The following is a 21,119-nucleotide window of genomic DNA, read 5'->3' on the forward strand; positions in this document are numbered from 1 at the left end:
TTCAAGAATAGCATTCAAACGCTTTTATTTTTATTTTCAGTACTAGAATATGGCTAATAGTGAACAATACCGTGGATGGATGGCAAAGTGAGAGTTTAGCTATACCCAAGTCTTCCTGACGCTGACAATGGTGTTTCCTCTTAGATAACTTACGTATAGTTACACTTTACCTCTCTTTGCTCTGTGTTCTTTCTTTCTCTACGTTAAGGATGCTATGTTCCGCCATACTGCTAACTGCGTGGCCTTCTGTACAATGCATAAAAAAGTGGAAATCAGACAATAATATTTATTCATGACTAAGTACTGAAAGAGACATAGATGTTAGTTTTATCGGATGTGTCCATTTTGACACAAAACTGCTAGTACTCTGCTGAGACAATATTACTCCAGAACTAAAACCGTAAATAATTCAAAGCGAAAACCTCGAGTTTCATAGAATAATACTGATGTCAGCAGACTTATCTCTCTCCTCCAGAACAGGCCATGAAGGCCCAACGGTACCGACCAGCGGCCGTGTCCTTCTCAGGACATAGGCGTCATTGGATGCGGACATCTAGGGGCATGTGGTCAGCACACCGCTCTCCCGGCCGTATGTCAGTTTCCGAGACAGGAGCCGCTACTTCTCAATCAAGTAACTCCTCAGTTTGTCTCACAAAGGTAGAGAGCACCCCGCTTGCCGTCAGCGCTCGGCAGACCTGATGGTCACCTACCCAAGTGCTTGCCCAGCCCGACTGCCCTTAATTTCGGTGATCGGATGAGAACCGGTGTGAAGTTATCAACCCTTGTTTATTTTGTACTCCATTTAAAATCTGTTCCAAAGGATCTGGAATTAACTTTTATTGCATTGTATGGTTCTTATTGGGTATGATGCATAGGGGATCTGAACCAATTAAAAGCCAAATTCTAGGAAGAGAAGCTCAGGTTATTTAAGTGATGTGAGACGTAAAACAGTAGTATTAATCTAATTAAAGCATGCTCACAAACGCAGGGATCAAAAACAAACCCATGTAGAAGGTAAGAGAAGTGGCATCTCTGGTGGAGGCAAATGCCAGTGTATGACCAGAGGAAATTCCTGCTGCCTCTTTTGTGATCTTGATCTAAGGAAGTGGGCCTGAGAAGTTTTGGGGTCGAAGTAGTGTAGGCATTGTACATACTGGTAACGTTTCACATTTTGTACTTCAATGTGTATGAGTCAAAATAGGAGCTTGGTTATATAGCACATAAACTAATTTCACTCACCAGAATACTGACGTTGACCGAACACTTTCATCACATATCACTGTCGAATGTTTATTATAATTCCATTCAACTGTACTTGAAAGTCGAGAAACCATACGGAATTGAAACTATTTGTTTAGGTTGAGAAAAATATGTGTTTCAAGAAATTTAATTACTGTGTTTGTTAAAGTCCTCCAAGCTTAATGAATATTTTCCAGAAGATGATTGCTTGTTTGTCAACAGGGATATCAAGGCAACAATTCAGTATTATACAGGTGCAGTCCTGAAATTTCACAGAATGTTTCTGATCAATTGCATGTGTAGTGGCGACTGCAAGTCTTTGAGAATACTGATTGCCGCTAATGGTTTCATCTGTTCAGGAAACAGTTTGGCTCTGCCATTAAAAATCTTAGGTTATGACATCAGGAACTTATTTCCGACCAACAGAATTCCATTGTACTCAGCCACAACAGCAGCTTACTGATCTTAACTCAATTGAAGAGGGCGACGTCAGCTGGTCAGCTCCAAGACAGAAAATAAATAGATATAAAGATATTAACAAATCCATTGTGAGGAGATCCTCAAGATTATTGAACACATACTACAAAGAAAAAATACGTAATACGGGTTCGCAAAAGAAGAGGTGCAGTGTGAGACCAAGCTATTGCGACCACTGCAGACCAGAAAGAGAGCTAGTAGGAGGCAGATGTTGCGAGCTGCATACTTCACAATTCAAGGCTTCGCCATGAGAACAGTGTTGATGTTCAACAAAAATAATACCAATCGCCGTTGTATAGGTTTATTTCGAGGCAAGCAGTTTCGACGTTACACTACGTCATCTTCAGGCCTAAACTGTTCCGATCCAGTAACTTTCTTGCTATAAATTTATAAAAAGAAGGTTACTGGATTTTAGCAGTTTAGGTCTGAAGATGACGTAGCGTAACGTCGAAACTGGTAGTCTGGAAATAAACCTATACAACGTCGATTGGTATTGTTTTTATTGAACATTAAACAGCCGTAGTCCCATACTCCACCAGAAGATGGGGTTACATTCAGAGATAATGGGCTGGCTCCTGCTGCAGCTTCACGAGTACAACCCCTCCGAGAAATGTGGTGCTTCGGTCGCTTCGCACCCGTCTACTCTTTCTCTCTTCCTCAAGCATGCCGGAGTGAGAGGGTAGTCGTGAATTATTGTTGTTGTGGAAGATGAGTACAAGATGCTGGTGCCGTAAAGTATCACTGACAAGGCGAAATGACTGATTGCTGGGACCATAAGGCCTTTAACGACGCTGTGATTTGTGAGACAGTGGAGAGTGTAAGACGAAAATTAACTGATGAGAAGTAGACAACTGCAACTGTATTCCATTAGATGAGAAGTGATATCTGGAATAAGTTCCATGCTATAGTTCACACTTCAAAGAACATACAAATTTCGTCCTATGCAAACATTCCACCTCCTCCTTGAGATAACGTAAGTTTTGTGTCAAACGAAGACTGGCCACACGGCAACATCGGTATTATAATCCTGCCACAAAAAAAGCGGGAATATCTGTATTCATTTGGCCATGGCAACTTGCGGATATTGTCCGATACCGAGTTTATCGTTCATTCCTGTAATTTATTTTAATAGTTAACCATCATTTAGAAACTCGTGTCATGTTTTCTAGAACTGTCGTTACAGACTCGGTGATGTATCGAAAGGGCGTATGTGCCAACGTAATCGGTAGACTTTCTCTGAATAGAAATTAACTATTAAAATAAATTTACAGCAGTCGTCGAAAAAGTTATATCTACGTAAATGCATATACAAAAGAACAATATACACTGCTAAAGGATCAGGTGTTATAATTGTAAATAATAATCGCCGTGGCCCATGGTTGCTTCTATCAGTTAGGCAGGTCTGACTCTTTGTGACATTTCAGACCGCAATTTAGAATGGCTATAAAGCCGAAATCAAGGTTATGCGAAATAGATGAATGGTGAGGTACAATTTAATAGTGGAAATTTATTTCAAAACGGTTTAGTGTGTAGCGGGATTGCCGCGAGTTTCCGGTTATACTAGGAACTCCTGTGCTCGCTCTCCTTTTGAAACGGGCGTACTTGCATCCAACAAGAGACCAAGGTAACGAGTGTCCTGTGCCGGATACTCCCAGGTCGAGTCTACGGGCACACAGAGACGGCGTATAAGGGGCTCATTTCTGACCTCTAGTGACCACCTGCTTAATAGCGTGTTGGCCTAACTTTGTAGCGCAGTGATTCTGCGTGGCGTGGATAGCACACGGCCTTGGTGGGTTTCCTGAGCTGTTTCACACCAGGTGTCTACCCACAAGTCGCGAAGTTCTCTTCAATTTTGGACCGGCACTTTCTGAACGTGGAGCTGCCAACCGATTCCATTTCAGGTGTATTCCGTTGCTTTCGGATCGGGAAAATTTGGTAGCCAAATATGAGATCACTTTTGCACTTTTTTAGCCTTGCGAAAGAGGCATTTATCCGGCAGGAAGATGGCACAGTCTTCAGCGAAAACATGAAGCATAGAGCGAAGAAGATTGGCCGCATTAACATTCACATAGTCCACAGCAATCATGATGCCTTAGCTCACTACCACATGTGTCATGCAAACCCAGGTGAATGTCCCACATAGCAAAATACTACCTCCAAGGCTTAAATGGCTCTAAGCACTATGAGACTTAACATCTGGGGACTAATGACCTCAGATGTAAAGTCCTATAGCGTCCATTGCACAGTGCACGTTTCGTGCAGCCATTCGCCTTGTTGATGTGTATCCGTATATACCTGATGTAACAAGAAATGTGATTTATCAGACCAGGCGACATAAGTTCTAAGGCGGAAAAAAAACGCTGAACCACGTAGGCTTTATCCAAATGGAGTGGTATTCGGTAGATGTGATGTACATGTGCGGACTAATAAATGATTACAGTTTGTAAAAAATTGGATGATTTATTCAAGAGAAAGAACTTCACATATTCAGCAAGTCAATAACGCACTGATCCATCTCAGGCCCTTATGCAAGGAATTATTGGGCTTGGTTGATTTATACACTTCTTGGCTGTCCTCCTGAGAGATATAGTGCCAAATTTTGCCAATTGGCGCTCTAGATCGTAAGGATCCGAAGCTGGTTGGAGGGCCCTGCCCGTAGTGTTCCAAATGTTATCAACTGGTGAGAGATCTGGAAACTTTCCTGGCCAAGGTAGGGTTGGTGAGCAGGAAGACAAGCAGTAGAAACTCTCCACGTATGTAGACGGGCTTTAGCTTGCTGAAGTGTAAGCACAGGATGGCTCGCCGTGAAGGGCAACAAAGGCGGCCTAGAATATCATCATCTACCGTTGTGCTGTGTGGGTGCCACGGATGACAATCAATGTGGTCCTGTTATGAAAATAAATGGCTCACAGAGCTTCAGTGCTGGTTGTCGAAGGTATGGAGGGTGACAGTCAGGTTGGTATCCCACCGCTGTCTGGGGTGTCTCCAGACAAGTATTCACTAGTCATTGGGGCTCATTTCGAAGCGGGACTCTACTCCAATAAATATGATTCCAGGCAGAATTTGCCAGACACCACTGCAAACATGTTCGTTGGTGTAAAGAGCGTCAATTGTAGTCAGAGAAAAGTGCACCATGAGCTCAGCCCCATTTCCTTGAGCCTTCTATTAATGGTCCTTGTAGTCAGTGGGTACCAGTTGCACATTGGATCGATGATGATGAATCCAGGGCTCTGAATGGCTCTCTGACAACTGCTCGGTCCTCATGTTCTGTCATCTCTCAAGGCTGACCGCTTCCTTCTCGTCGCTGTGTTTGGTCATGGCTCATCCAATCCTGCCAATATCGTCGAATAGGGGCATCGCTCCTATTCAAATATTAAACAATTTGACGGTTTCTCCAACCGGCTTCTTTGAGCCCAACTATACGTCCTCTCTCATACGCTGACATATTGTTCAAGAGCCTGTCTCCGAGGCAAAGCTATCTGTAGAACTGAGATATCAGTTTCACGAGTTAGCATAACATCTTTGTGCTGCTACGCTTTTTTTATATATAGATCCATGGACCAATCTCGAAGATCCCTGCTCTCTACAGTGATATCTGTCTGCGCAGTTGGTTTAACACAGCAATGCGAAGGAGTCGTCTGCTGGAAAGCCAATTGTTTAACCGAGTGCTCCGAACAGTGTTCTTCGAAACCCTTTTGCCAGCATCGGCTTGGTACCCTGTAGTCAGATGTGCCACAGCTTGCTGACTTTTTTTTACTAACAGATCCAGAAAGCCTCCGACCGACACGTTCTCGATTACGTCAGTGGATTTCCTCACGTGTGCCGTTTATTCCTCATTCGTCTCCACTTCGCTTATGTACTCTCCTTACCGCGTCACATGCCCGCATCGTTGAAGGTGACACTCAGTCTCGTGGTGCGCGGTGCTAATCAGTGTATGGAATGCTTCTTTCACAGTTATTAACGCAACTGATGCTGAATATACACTCCTGGAAATTGAAATAAGAACACCGTGAATTCATTGTCCCAGGAAGGGGAAACTTTATTGACACATTCCTGGGGTCAGATACATCACATGATCACACTGACAGAACCACAGGCACATAGACACAGGCAACAGAGCATGCACAATGTCGGCACTAGTACAGTGTATACCCACCTTTCGCAGCAATGCAGGCTGCTATTCTCCCATGGAGACGATCGTAGAGATGCTGGATGTAGTCCTGTGGAACGGCTTGCCATGCCATTTCCACCTGGCGCCTCAGTTGGACCAGCGTTCGTGCTGGACGTGCAGACCGCGTGAGACGACGCTTCATCCAGTCCCAAACATGCTCAATGGGGGACAGATCCGGAGATCTTGCTGGCCAGGGTAGTTGACTTACACCTTCTAGAGCACGTTGGGTGGCACGGGATACATGCGGACGTGCGTTGTCCTGTTGGAACAGCAAGTTCCCTTGCCGGTCTAGGAATGGTAGAACGATGGGTTCGATGACGGTTTGGATGTACCGTGCACTATTCAGTGTCCCCTCGACGATCACCAGTGGTGTACGGCCAGTGTAGGAGATCGCTCCCCACACCATGATGCCGGGTGTTGGCCCTGTGTGCCTCGGTCGTATGCAGTCCTGATTGTGGCGCTCACCTGCACGGCGCCAAACACGCATACGACCATCATTGGCACCAAGGCAGAAGCGACTCTCATCGCTGAAGACGACACGTCTCCATTCGTCCCTCCATTCACGCCTGTCGCGACACCACTGGAGGCGGGCTGCACGATGTTGGGGCGTGAGCGGAAGACGGCCTAACGGTGTGCGGGACCGTAGCCCAGCTTCATGGAGACGGTTGCGAATGGTCCTCGCCGATACCCCAGGAGCAACAGTGTCCCTAATTTGCTGGGAAGTGGCGGTGCGGTCCCCTACGGCACTGCGTAGGATCCTACGGTCTTGGCGTGCATCCGTGCGTCGCTGCGGTCTGGTCCCAGGTCGACGGGCACGTGCACCTTCCGCCGACCACTGGCGACAACATCGATGTACTGTGGAGACCTCACGCCCCACGTGTTGAGCGATTCGGCGGTACGTCCACCCGGCCTCCCGCATGCCCACTATACGCCCTCGCTCAAAGTCCGTCAGCTGCACATACGGTTCACGTCCACGCTGTCGCGGCATGCTACCAGTGTTAAAGACTGCGATGGAGCTCCGTATGCCACGGAAAACTGGCTGACACTGACGGCGGCGGTGCACAAATGCTGCGCAGCTAGCGCCATTCGACGGCCAACACCGCGGTTCCTGGTGTGTCTGCTGTGCCGTGCGTGTGATCATTGCTTGTACAGCCCTCTCGCAGTGTCCGGAGCAAGTATGGTGGGTCTGACACACCGGTGTCAATGTGTTCTTTTTTCCATTTCCAGGAGTGTAGATAAATAGGTAACAAATGTGAAACACGTGTCGGGTTCGATTCCCGGCGGGGTCAGGGATTTTCTCTGTCTCGTGATGACTGGGTGTTGTGTGATGTCCTTAGGTTAGTTAGGTTTAAGTAGTTCTAAGTTCTAGGGGACTGATGACCATAGATGTTAAGTCCCTTAGTGCTCAGAGCCATTTGAACCATTTTGAAACTTGTGTGTGTGTAAGTTACTAATGAATTATCGTACAGTATCTGATCAAAAATGTCCGTACACCTATTAGTGGGCGTTAATAAGGGCTGTGCACGCCCTCCGCCTTTGTAACGGCTAGACCTCTGATTCGGATACTTCCGTGAAGTGTGTGAATGCCTGTGGAGGAAAGGCAGTCCATACTTCCTCAATAGCCGAAACCGGAGAAGAATTCGACATTGTAACTCATCCTGAGGGTGTGTCATTGGGTTCAGGTTGGGGCTCTGTGCACACTAGTCCATTTCAGGAATGTTACTGCACACAAACCATTGTCCCACAGATGGTGTTTTACGACAAGCTGCTTGTCGTACTGACACAGTCTTCGTGCCCGAACTGCTCCTTTGTAGTACACAGTACATAATGCTGTAACATGTGTTCATATCCTTCCGCGTTTAGCGTTTCTTCAACGTCCCAGTACACGGTCAAGCAATTTGTCAGACTTTACTATGTTTGCCAAATATTTCGCCGTGTACGGTGCTCATTGACGTGTTTGTCGAAACAGGGAGCGTTTTTGTTGTGTTTGAGAGAAATTCTGATTAACGCGGTTTGTTTTGATGTTTAACTGCATATGATTAGTAGAAACGAGTTTTACTACGATTCATCTATCACTGTCGTCAGGATCCACAATTATGGAAACTACGATCAATGATAAAAACTGAAATAATACTGGCAATTATCAAAATGGTGTAGGTGTTGCGTCGTTCCCAGCCCTATATTACGCTGGTTAAGATGTTAAGTAGGAAATCAATGTTCTACGTACAACACATAAGCGGAGTGCAAAAAAATTTCCAAGATCTACGGTTCTTCCATGGACGGTGTAGGCTATATGTCCTCACATAGTACTATTTTAATACAAAGCCATTAGCGTACCAAGTAGAAGAGAATAGAATTTTTCCTTCTAATGTCTTCTTTGTCGATGTCATGGCGAAGTAACTCTAGACAAGTTACTAAAACTTTCTCTATCAATTCTGAGAAAGTTGCTGTAATCATCGGATTCCGAGAGTAACTTTTCCATTAACAGGTGTGTATATTTCCCTGGGCCTGCATATTGTTTTCGGTGAAGAGAACGTGATGCCAATCCCGAGCGGTCCATTCGGCATGTTGTTGGGTCCATCTGTACCGCGCTGCGTGGTGTGGTTGCAAGGATGAACCTCGCCATGGACATCGGGAAGCAAATTGCGCATCATGCGGCCTATTGTGCACAGTTTGAGTCGTCACACGACGTCCTGTGGCTGCACGAAAAGCATTATTCAACATGGTGGCGCTGCTTCAGGATTCCTCCGAGCCATAAGTCGTAGGTAGCGGTCACCCACTGCAGTAGTAGCCTTTGGGCGGCCTGAGCGAGGCATGTGTTCGACAGTTCCTGTCTCTCTGTATCTCCTCCATGTCCGAACAACATCGTTTTGGTTCACTCCGAGACGCCTGGACACTTCCCATGCGGACGTGATCGAACCGCAGTATTGACAGTCTAGGCATGGTTGAACTATAGACAACACGAGCCGCGCATCTCGTTCCTCGTGGAATGACTGGAACTGATCGGCTGTCGGACCCCCTCCGTCTAACAAGCGCTGATCATGCATGATTGTTAACATCTTTGGGCGTGTTTAGTGACATCTCTAAACAGTCACAGAGACTTTGGCTTTGGTACAATACCCACAGTGAACGACTATCTTCAGGAGTTTTGGGAACAGGGGAGATTCAAACCTTTTTTTGATGTGTGTAATTTGTAGACAGACTATGAAAAAGCAGACTTTATATTATGTTTTCTAAAAGTTACAGTGTTTAATGTCTGGTTACACTAATAATTTGATCTTTTACTAGACCAGAATAACACATTTTAATTAATTTTGTTCATGATCACAATGACTAGAATTTTGCTTGAATTTAAGGACGTATGTATGTCGTCTCTCCTGTATATATATTTTTTATCTTACCGCGTATTGAATTAGAAATCAAAAGGAGTTGTATTTTAGAGAATATCTAGGAATATGAATTAGTATTTACTAGAAAAAATAATATGAGATCAGTTTTAGGTCCGATGGGAAAATACAGGTGCACTAATCTACATCCGAGGCAGAACGCAGTCTATGTTTGGATCGGAAAATGGCTAAGAAAATATACCCAAAACAAATGACAGGATGTTAATGATTTCGTTTTCTGCAGTGGGAAACAGTAGTATTAATTGCTTCACGATGGGATTGTCATACTGTAATTACTCTTCACGTCATTTGACAATGTGATCTGAAGGTACCAAAGGCAGATGAATCTGAAATTGATAGCTGGTATATCCGGTGCCTCTATGTTCACCGTGTAGCATTGTTGACTGCTAATGAGAGTCTGGCCAGAATTTTTCGTGGAATAATTACTCGCCGAACTCGTAAAATCGCACAAAAAGACTTTTAATGAAGACGACGAAACGGAAGTCTTAATTATCACAGCAGATGGTCGTCCTCGGACTTTAATTAATGAAGTCTGTCTAGCAGAATTAACGTCTGCAGTGCACATGTCCATCAAGTTGATCATTACCAGCAGTGCCTTCCTCCAGTCTTCCAAATGGAATCTGCCAAATGCTGTTGCAATTCAGTATCTGAAATATGCAATTCTGCAGTTTTTAGTTCCTTTTATTTGTCAATGGGTACACATGCAACTTTGGTACAAAGCTTTTTCCGAACTGCTAAGTAGAGTGACTGCAAAATTAAAAATCAAGGCGTGAAGTGGTAATAGTATGGCATTATTGGCCCAGAGCTCGTATCTGGCGTAGTGTAGCCTTTCTATGACACACCATTTCGGTTACTTGTGGATCGAATAACATCGTGTGACTCACCGGCCTGGTAGACATCTTTCGATTGGGCGTCAATTTGGTGACTTAAGTGTCCCTGCGACGATGTCACCCGGCGTAACCAGCTGGACACCAACCAAGTACTAACCACACCCGACTTTGCCCCGTTTCGGTGATCGGGCAAGACCGATGTTTCAAACATAAAAAGTAGCAGAAAATGGTATAACGGGATTAGAGAGTGAGCTACTGTGAACAGTTCAGTGATAGGGTTTTTTCTCGTCAGAATCAACAGTAAACCAACACAGACAGCGATAGTTCACGTCACAAGCTCATGATAAGAGACAGAGAGAGTATATGAGGATGTTGAAAGGATTATTCAGTACGTAATGAGAAATGAAAATGTAATTGTCGTAGGGGACTGGAAAGCGGTACAGGGGAAGGAGTGGAAGAAAGGTTTACGGGAGAATATTGGCTAAGTACTATGAATGAGAGAGGAGAAAGACTCCACAATGGATCACCAATCAATTTCAGCTAGTAGCAGCAGACAATCTTGGGAAAGGCCGGGAGATGCGGGAAGATTTCACTTAGATTACGACAGCCAGGGATCGTACATACTCTTAGGTCGACGATTTGAATACTTTACTCAATGTGCACCTGTCTACGTAGACCGAGTAAGCGTCCATTGCCCAGAACCCACAAGTTCCTCAGACTGCAAGAAGGAATAAACTACACTCCTGGAAATTGAAATAAGAACACCGTGAATTCATTGTCCCAGGAAGGAGAAACTTTATTGACACATTCCTGGGGTCAGATACATCACATGATCACACTGACAGAACCACAGGCACATAGACACAGGCTACAGAGCATGCACAATGTCGGCACTAGTACAGTGTATATCCACCTTTCGCAGCAATATAGGCTGCTATTCTCCCATGGAGACGATCGTAGAGATGCTGGATGTAGTCCTGTGGAAAGGCTTGCCATGCCATTTCCACCTGGCACCTCAGTTGGACCAGCGTCCGTGCTGGACGTGCAGACCGCGTGAGACGACGCTTCATCCAGTCCCAAACATGCTCAATGGGGGACAGATCCGGAGATCTTGCTGGCCAGGGTAGTTGACTTACACCTTCTAGAGCACGTTGGGTGGCACGGGATACATGCGGACGTGCATTGTCCTGTTGGAACAGCAAGTTCCCTTGCCGGTCTAGGAATGGTAGAACGATGGGTTCGATGACGGTTTGGATGTACCGTGCACTATTCAGTGTCCCCTCGACGATCACCAGTGGTGTACGGCCAGTGTAGGAGATCGCTTCCCACACCATGATGCCGGGTGTTGGCCCTGTGTGCCTCGGTCGTATGCAGTCCTGATTGTGGCGCTCACCTGCACGGCGCCAAACACGCATACGACCATCATTGGCACCAAGGCAGAAGCGACTCTCATCGCTGAAGACGACACGTCTCCATTCATCCCTCCATTCACGCCTGCCGCGACACCACTGGAGGCGGGCTGCACGATGTTGGGGCGTGAGCGGAAGACGGCATACCGGTGTGCGGGACCGTAGCCCAGCTTCATGGAGACGGTTGCGAATGGTCCTCGCCGATACCCCAGGAGCTACAGTGTCTCTAATTTGCTGGGAAGTGGCGGTGCGGTCCCCTACGGCACTGCGTAGGATCCTACGGTCTTGGCGTGCATACGTGCGTCGCTGCGCTCCGGTCCCAGGTCGACGGGCACGTGCACCTTCCGCCGACCACTGGCGACAACATCGATGTACTGTGGAGACCTCACGCCCCACGTGTTGAGCAATTCGGCGGTACGTCCACCCGGCCTCCCGCATGCCAACTATACGCCCTCGCTCAAAGTCCGTCAACTGCACATACGGTTCACGTCCACGCTGTCGCGGCATGCTACCAGTGTTAAAGACTGCGATGGAGCTCCGTATGCCACGGCAAACTGGCTGACACTGACGGCGGCGGTGCACAAATGCTGCGCAGCTAGCGCCATTCGACGGCCAACACCGCGGTTCCTGGTGTGTCCGCTGTGCCGTGCGTGTGATCATTGCTTGTACAGCCCTCTCGCAGTGTCCGGAGCAGGTATGGTGGGTCTGACACACCGGTGTCAATGTGTTCTTTTTTCCATTTCCAGGAGTGTATATCTTAGTCTGGCAGCGTGGTATAGTTACAGTGTTTTCTAATGAGGATCGCTTCAGCTGCCCTCTAGTCACGGCTGCGCACGTGTTTCTTTACTTGCACATTCTGTTTTGCAGCAAGGAAACGTCTGGCCACCTTGTTGTGGAATGTACAATCCTTCTTCGAAGAATGTGCGTGGTATACAATGCACGGCAACATTCGTTATAGTGCTCCAGCTGTTAGTTGCATGGTGGCCTGATATGAAAACATAGATCTTTGTTATTTTATTTTTATTAAAAATCTTTGATAGTGCCCGTATTATCCGTGGTGTTTCAGTTTTCTCATAGGTTAGTGCAATTTCTGGTCTCCCCTAACCAGGGTATCACAGAGTTTTGCTACGTCTCGATGAATATTTTCAGCAGAGAGCTCAGATTCGAAATTTATTTCATCCTAGCATGATTTATATAAACCTGTTGCAAATAATTATACGAGCGTCGCTAAGAGTTTGGTAATTAACTGTGCGCTGTTAAAACGGTCTAGAATCCGAAACACAGGGCAAATCTCCAACGAACTGTTTCTCGCGAGAACTCGAAGATGCGTTCTGGCAAAATGTGATACAGTGATGTACGCACAGCATACAGATACAGTTATCACCAGAGAAAGTAATGGCTGATAGAAGAAGCGCCATTTGGAGGTGTGAAGAAGTTAACGTCATATTTTTCATTGAATCGCACTATTAGCAACATATTTCTGGGTGATATGCTATGTTGGTTTTATAAATGCATATTTGACAAAAGTGAACTTCGTCCTGGACCAAAAACGGACGGTAAAAAATGCATTAAAGTCAGCATTTGGATTCGGCATTTCGTACAGAGAATTAAAACGACCCAGTAAGATTTCAGACGAGGGCAAGAACTGGAAAAAAATTCATGGACGACTCAGTAGTACTGATGGACCAAGAAGAGAAGCAAGAGTCCTATTCCGCTTGACTACTGGCTGCCCACCTGCTTCAGATTTCCGTTCTGGAGTCTCCAGGATTGGTCCCACCATGAGCAAAGAACATTTAAAAGAATGTACAGAACTAAATGTTCGTAACTCGGTCTTAACAACTTTGTCTTTAAAAGCAATAAGGCGCGACTGCTACGGTCGCAGATTCGAATCCTGCCTCGGGCATGGATGTGTGTGATGTCCTCAGGTTAGTTAGGTTTAAGTAGTTCTGAGTTCTAGGGGACTGATGACCTCAGATGTTAAGTCCCATAGTGCTCAGAGCCATTTTTGAAACGCAAGAAGGCGAATGACGGAAGTCTAGTGGCGAAACATTGATCTGATAATAATTACGTCTCAGTGTTTGGAAGAGCCAACAAATGATCATTTCACTGATTTCACCGAGTGTTCCAAGAAGTTTATGATGAGAAACAGCTGCCCTTGGTTTCATAGGATTAATGTTTAAAATTTTATCTTGACTACCTGGTACTGAACCACATAATATTTCTCACAGTATGCTGCTGTATACCGGTCCAGGATTATAAAATTTTGAAAAATGTTTTGGTCGTGATGAAGTTCCTGAAATTCGTGCGAGCTGCAAAGCACCATTCGTAGAAAACTTTTATTCTTGAACTGCATACAGTAGTCCTTTATATCTTGCGACTCAGCCTCCCAGTAAGAAATGATCTTGGTAATTACGTCGTCTCTAAAACACTTTTTCCGAAAGTGCATATTTCCGCTTCTTCTAATTCGTTTCCGCTAATTCTTATAAGTTCTTGAACACAATCCAAACGACTTCGAGTGCATTTGGAGGTGGAAGGGTTTACACAGCAGTCGTAACATGCAACAGCCTAATATGACTAGAAGTAGAGGGAAATGGTGATGATGAATTTCCTAGCGTGTAATAAAAAGCCCAGTCCAGTTCCCTTAAGATTGAATTTATTCATAAAACATAAGATATTTGGCAAGTTCATCTTCAGGATGCAATCAGGTATGACCACTGTCACTAAAGTTGCTTCTACGCTTCAACCAAACAATGTATAGCGACGTACATTCATGCAGCCGACATAAGGTACTATGGTAGTCTCAAAACATAACAAACGATATACAGTTTTCTTTTCCTTACTGGGTCAGCTTACTTCTCAGCTTCATCACTTCCAAGTATATTATTTACAAAAGACTGGATGGACTGGTAAAAGTAGACATGGGAAATATCATTCTACGTTCCGGAGAAATGGAGGAACACTCAAGCCGATAATGACCCTACGATCTGTCCTAGAAGATAAACTGAAAAAGTCATACCTACATTAACAGCATTTTAAAATTTAGAAGATGCTCGTGACGGTGTTGACTGGATATATTCTTTGAATCTAAGATAGTGAAAGGGATAAAATACAGGATGGACATATAGTATACGATTCCTATGGCACCATAGTGAATCAGTAACTGCGAACGGAGTAAGAAATGGTTGCAGCACTCACTCTTTTGGTACAAAAAGCTGTAAATGCTACTAGGAGAATTTAGAAAATGAAAATAAATTTCAGGGAGAAGAAATAAAACAAAAGTTGGAAAGACGACTTCATAATCCGTCTGAGTGTAGTTACTTCACTTTCTCATGTGTGGGTAACGTATCATAAAAGCATGCAGTTCTTAAGAAGTATGATGTTAGAATCTGTTATTCCACCCCGAATCGGATTCATTATCAGTCTATCTATAACCAACTACCTAGTAGAAATGACTTTGCTAATTTTGGCATCTACAAGCTGACATGCAGGCAGTGCCCTCGTGCTTACACCGGACAGACGGGACGTGAGACTAGAACGCGTTTTCGTGAGCACTTTCTTAGTAGAAGGGGTATGTAAAAAACAGTTCTTCGCTTACGGAGCCTCTAAGGACTATCAGGCAAGCCGAACCATCAATAGACTCTTTACAAATCCTTCATGTGGCAAGTAAAGGAAAAACGTTAGTTAGAAGAATTTTAAACAATAACATTTCTGAAAAGTTCAGAAGATTTGAGTGTCAATAAGCAACTTGTCATTAAGAATAGCCGGTTGCTTCGTGGCTAACTAACCACCAGTGGGATTGTCGTTTGTCACCCGCCACTATGATCTAGCGCTTACTCTTTTGATTTTCGGCTTCACATTTTTTTAACTACTTCTAAGGCATTATTTAGTAACCATTAATTTATTTAAGCAGAGTATTTCTGGTAAGGTTAAAGTTAGATATAGTGGGAATTAGTGAAGTTCGGTGGCAGGAGGAACAAGACTTCTGGTCAGGTGACTACAGGGTTATAAACACTAAGTCAAATAGGGGTAATGCAGGAGTAGGTTTAATAATGAATTGGAAAATAGGAATGCGGGTAAGCTACTACAAACAGCATAGTCAACGCATTATTGTGGCCAAGATAGATACGAAGCCCACACCTGCTACAGTAGTACAAGTTTATATGCCAACTAGCTCTGCAGATGACGAAGAAATTGAAGAAATGTATGATGAAATAAAAGAAATTATTCAGATAGTGAAGGGAGACGAAAATTTAATACTCATGGGTGACTGGAATTCGAGTGTAGGAAAAGGGAGAGAAGGAAACGTAGTAGGTGAATATGGATTGGGGCTAAGAAATGAAAGAGGAAGCCGCCTGGTAGAATTTTGCACAGAGCACAACTTAATCATAGCTAACACTTGGTTTAAGAATCATGATAGAAGGTTGTATACATGGAAGAACCCTGGAGATACTAAAAGGTATCAGATAGATTATATAATGGTAAGACAGAGATTTAGGAACCAGGTTTTAAATTGTAAGACATTTCCAGGGGAAGATGTGGACTCTGACCACAATTTATTGGTTATGACCTGTAGATTAAAACTGAAGAAACTGCAAAAAGGTGGGAATTTAAGGAGATGGGACCTGGATAAACTGAAAGAACCAGAGGTTGTAGAGACTTTCAGGGAGAGCATAAGGGAACAATTGACAGGAATGGGGGAAAGAAATACAGTAGAAGAAGAATGGGTAGCTTTGAGGGATGAAGTAGTGAAGGCAGCAGAGGATCAAGTAGGTAAAAAGAAGAGGGCTAGTAGAAATCCTTGGGTAACAGAAGAAATATTGAATTTAATTGATGAAAGGAGAAAATATAAAAATGCAGTAAGTGAAGCAGGCAAAAAGGAATACAAACGTCTCAAAAATGAGATCGACAGGAAGTGCAAAATGGCTAAGCAGGCATGGCTAGAGGACAAATGTAAGGATGTGGAGGCTTATCTCACTAGGGGTAAGATAGATACTGCCTACAGGAAAATTAAAGAGACCTTTGGAGATAAGAGAACCACTTGTATGAACATCAAGAGTTCAGATGGAAACCCAGTTCTAAGCAAAGAAGGGAAAGCAGAAAGGTGGAAGGAGTATATAGAGGGTCTATACAAGGGCGATGCACTTGAGGACAATATTATGGAAATGGAAGAGGATGTAGATGAAGATGAAATGGGAGATACGATACTGCGTGAAGAGTTTGACAGAGCACTGAAAGACCTGAGTCGAAACAAGGCCCCCGGAGTAGACAACATTCCATTGGAACTACTGACGGCCTTGGGAGAGCCAGTCCTGACAAAACTCTACCATCTGGGGAGCAAGATGTATGAAACAGGCGAAATACCCTCAGACTTCAAGAAGAATATAATAATTCCAATCCCAAAGAAAGCAGGTGTGGAAAGATGTGAAAATTACCGAACAATCAGTTTAATAAGCCACAGCTGCAAAATACTTACACGAATTCTTTACAGACGAATGGAAAAACTAGTAGAAGCCGACCTCGGGGAAGATCAGTTTGGATTCCGTAGAAATACTGGAACACGTGAGGCAATACTGACCTTACGACTTATCTTAGAAGAAAGATTAAGGAAAGGCAAACCTACGTTCCTAGCATTTGTAGGCTTAGAGAAAGCTTTTGACAATGTTGACTCGAATACTCTCTTTCAAATTCTAAAGGTGGCTGGGGTAAAATACAGGGAGCGAAAGGCTATTTACAATTTGTATAGAAACCAGATGGCAGTTATAAGAGTCGAGGGGCATGAAAGAGAAGCAGTGGTTGGGAAGGGAGTAAGACAGGGTTGTAGCCTCTCCCCGATGCTATTCAATCTGTATATTGAGCAAGCAGTAAAGGAAACAAAAGAAAAATTCGGAATAGGTATTAAAATCCATGGAGAAGAAATAAAAACGTTGAGGTTCGCTGATGACATTGTAATTCTGTCAGAGACAGCAAAGGACTTGGAAGAGCAGTTGAACGGAATGGATAGTGTCTTGAAGGGAGGATATAAGATGAACATCAACAAAAGCAAAACGAGGATAATGGAATGTAGTCGAAATAAGTCGAGTGATGTTGAGGGTATTAGATTAGGAAATGAGACACTTAAAGTAGTAAAGGAGTTTTGCTATTTGGGGAGCAAAGTAACTGATGATGGTCGAAGTAGAGAGGATATAAAATGTAGACTGGCAATGGCAAGGAAAGCGTTTCAGAAGAAGAGAAATTTGTTAACATCGAGTATAGATTTAAGTGTCAGGAAGTCATTTCTGAAAGTATTTGTATGGAGTGTAGCCATGTATGGAAGCGAAACATAGACGGTAAATAGTTTGGACAAGAAGAGAATAGAAGCTTTCGAAATGTGGTGCTACAGAAGAATGCTGAAGATTAGATGGGTAGATCACGTAACTAATGAGGAAGTATTAAATAGGATTGGGGAGAAGAGAAGTATGTGGCACAACTTGACCAGAAGAAGGGATCGTTTGGTAGGACATGTTGTGAGGCATCAAGGGATCACCAATTTAGTATTGGAGGGCAGCGTGGAGGGTAAAAGTCGTAGGGAGAGACCAAGAGATGAATACACTAAGCAGATTCAGAAAGATGTAGGTTGCAGTAGGTACTGGGAGATGAAGAAGCTTGCACAGGATAGAGTAGCATGGAGAGCTGCATCAAACCAGTCTCAGGACTGAAGACCACAACAACAACAACAACCTTATACCACTGTTTTTAATTATCCTTCATTACGTAAATGATGCTACAGACCAGGCACACCCAGCGCCATCGCCTGGCGCTCACAGCCGGCTGTTTATTCACGTTAGATTAGTACGCGGCTCAGTGTGGGAGCGCCATGCTGGGTAGCCGCGCGGTCTAGGGCACCTTGCACGGCTCGCGTTGCTGCACAGTTGGAGGTTCGAATCCTCCTTCGAGAATGAGTGTGCGTGTCATCCTTAGCGTAAGTTAGAGTAAGTAGTATGTAAGCTTAGGGACCGATGACCTCAGCAATTTCGTTCCATAGGATCTTATCACTTTTTTTTTTTTTATTTACGTTGTCGCAGCCAACACGCTGCATAGCGCAATTATTGTTCACTATTGTACAACAGGCCTTTCTTTTTTCCTTTATTGATTTTCAATTCCCCCTGAAGGGGGCGGACTGGTAGCAGCTTAGTACGCTGCTCTACAGCCTACAGACTTTTATTTTAGAAAATGGAAGAAGAAAAGAAACAAGAAAAACAGGCGATAAAACGGTGACGTCTAGTGTAAAATGGCGGAAAAATGCGGAAATTTAAAACAGAAAGCAAAAGATGTTGGCAACGTTAATAAAAGACACAGGAATCAGACAAGTAACATAGTACACACACAATTAAAAAAAAAAAAAAACACGGCGACAGTCTGGTTTCCATTCGCAAGAGATAAAAGGCACACCCAGCGACAGTATGATGGCCGTTCGCAACACTTCCCAAAAAACACAACACGGAACACTCACTGTAAAACACTCAATGTAGAACACTCACTGTAGAACACTGCACGAAAGTGGCGGCACAAAGATGACACTCCCGAGCCAAAGGCAGACAGGGGGGGGGGGGGGACCTGGAGGAGGGGGAAGAACAAGGAGGGAGGAAGGAAAAAAACGAAAAAAGGGGGGGAACCAATGAGGGAGAGGACTAATAAAGGGGGAGAAGGGCAGACGCGAGAGGCAATGAGAGGAGGCAGAGGAGGGAAATGTAAAAGGACTCGGGGGAGAGAAAGGGGCAAAGAGAGGAGGGGAAGAAAGAGGATGGAAGGGGGGGAGAGGGAGCCTGGGAAAAGGACAGACGAAAGGAGGGGGAGTGAGGATCAGAGTTGATAGGAGGGATAAATGGAGGGAGAGAGGGCATCATCTGGGAGGGGGAGTTGATGGAAGCCACCTTGGGAAAGGAGATGTAGGGTGTAGAGAAGGAGGGTAGGGGGGAAACAACAGTGAAGACGTGGCAGGGGGCGGGGATGGGAGAGGAGAGGAGCAACCAGGGGGTGAGGGGGTTCAAGGCGGCGGGAGGTGTAGAGGATGCGGATATGTTCGAGGAATAGGAGCAGATGGGTGAAACAGGCCTTTTCACCGCAAGTCCATACATACACCGGTTTTCTCCATGATTTGGTGAGAGTGTCTAGTAACCCTCGCTTAGATTCTTCATGCCCACAGATAAGGGAACTGCGTTGTACCCGATGATTATAATGAAACTTTCCCTATTTAACACTTTATAACACAGGAACTAATTACCATATCACAAAGAAACATGGTAGCATTAATGTCCAGAGTATGGGGTGCATGATTCCCATGCGTCACAGCGCCACCGTCCGTTTCAAGTATGGCCCCCAGGTGCCGTGATCAGTCATCGTGATTCATAGCTTCACATTCCTGACCAGTCGCAGTGGAGTTGTTGATGTGTCAACATGAGCTTGGACAGAAGAAGCAGAGCATTACTCGTGAAGCTCAGCTGCACCTCGAGAATACCGCCGGCTGAAAGGATTACGGAAGGGTCCTCTTTCTCCACTTGCTGTGCGAAGCTTGATTAAGAAGTTCGAATCAACAAGAACTGGGCGTCACGCCGGGAAGAGGCTGACGACCGGTTCCACCACAGGTGTTTGATGAAATCGCTGTTGCTATGGCAGACAACGCATATTAAGCCAGCATACCTGCGGACGTGCATCGTTCTGCTGTGCAGAGTGCAATCCTGCACTTTCAGACTCTTCTGGACACTGATGGGCGCCGTACTGAGTTCCTTTTGTAGCAGTAATGGTACCGGTATGTCATGGTATGATTTACCGTAGCAACACAATGAAAGTGTTTCAATTGATTTGATCCTGCATTTTTTCTCTTCTCCAAGTCCTTGACATTAATGCTACCAAGTTCGGCGCTCGAAAGGTAATTAGTTTATGTGTTAGCAAGTGTTAAATACGGAAAGCTTAATTATAACCACCTAGTAGTAGTTATCCGTTTTAGAAGAAAATAATAATAATAAAGAAAATGTATTTACATTTTCAGGCCTCCGGTTTTATATTTGGCGATTGTGATTACGCTCCATTCATTGTTTATTTTTTGACTAGTGCGGTTTATTCTCTCTTTTGCCAGTTGTTTTTACAAATTGCATAAGTCAACAGTTAGTTACGTAGCAGGGTTGGATAGGTTCGCTGAAATAACTTTATATAATACGTAAGCTACCGCTAATTTACACAAATTCGGAAACGAGCTACTAGCACGAAACGCGTCAATTTTAAAATAAACACCTGCAGCAGAGACTGCCTATTTACTCGAAATTTGAAGTCTGCCGAAAATATTTTATTTTTGTCAGAGGGGTCATGGGAATTTGAGGGTCAGCTGTAGTGAATGGAATGGATGTCTTGAAAACGAGTTAATCGATGAATACCAATAACAGTAAAACAAGGCTAATGGAATGTAGTCGATTTAAATCAGGCGTTAATGAGTGAAATAGACTGGCAAATTAGGCGCTGAAAGTGGTGGATGTGTTTTGTTATTGGTGTGGCATTATTTTTTTCGATAGATGAAGCAGAGAAGACAAACTAAAAACTGAAAATAGAAAGAACA

Source organism: Schistocerca cancellata, chromosome 8 (genome assembly GCF_023864275.1).
Source record: "Schistocerca cancellata isolate TAMUIC-IGC-003103 chromosome 8, iqSchCanc2.1, whole genome shotgun sequence".
Classification (NCBI taxonomy): domain Eukaryota; kingdom Metazoa; phylum Arthropoda; class Insecta; order Orthoptera; family Acrididae; genus Schistocerca; species Schistocerca cancellata.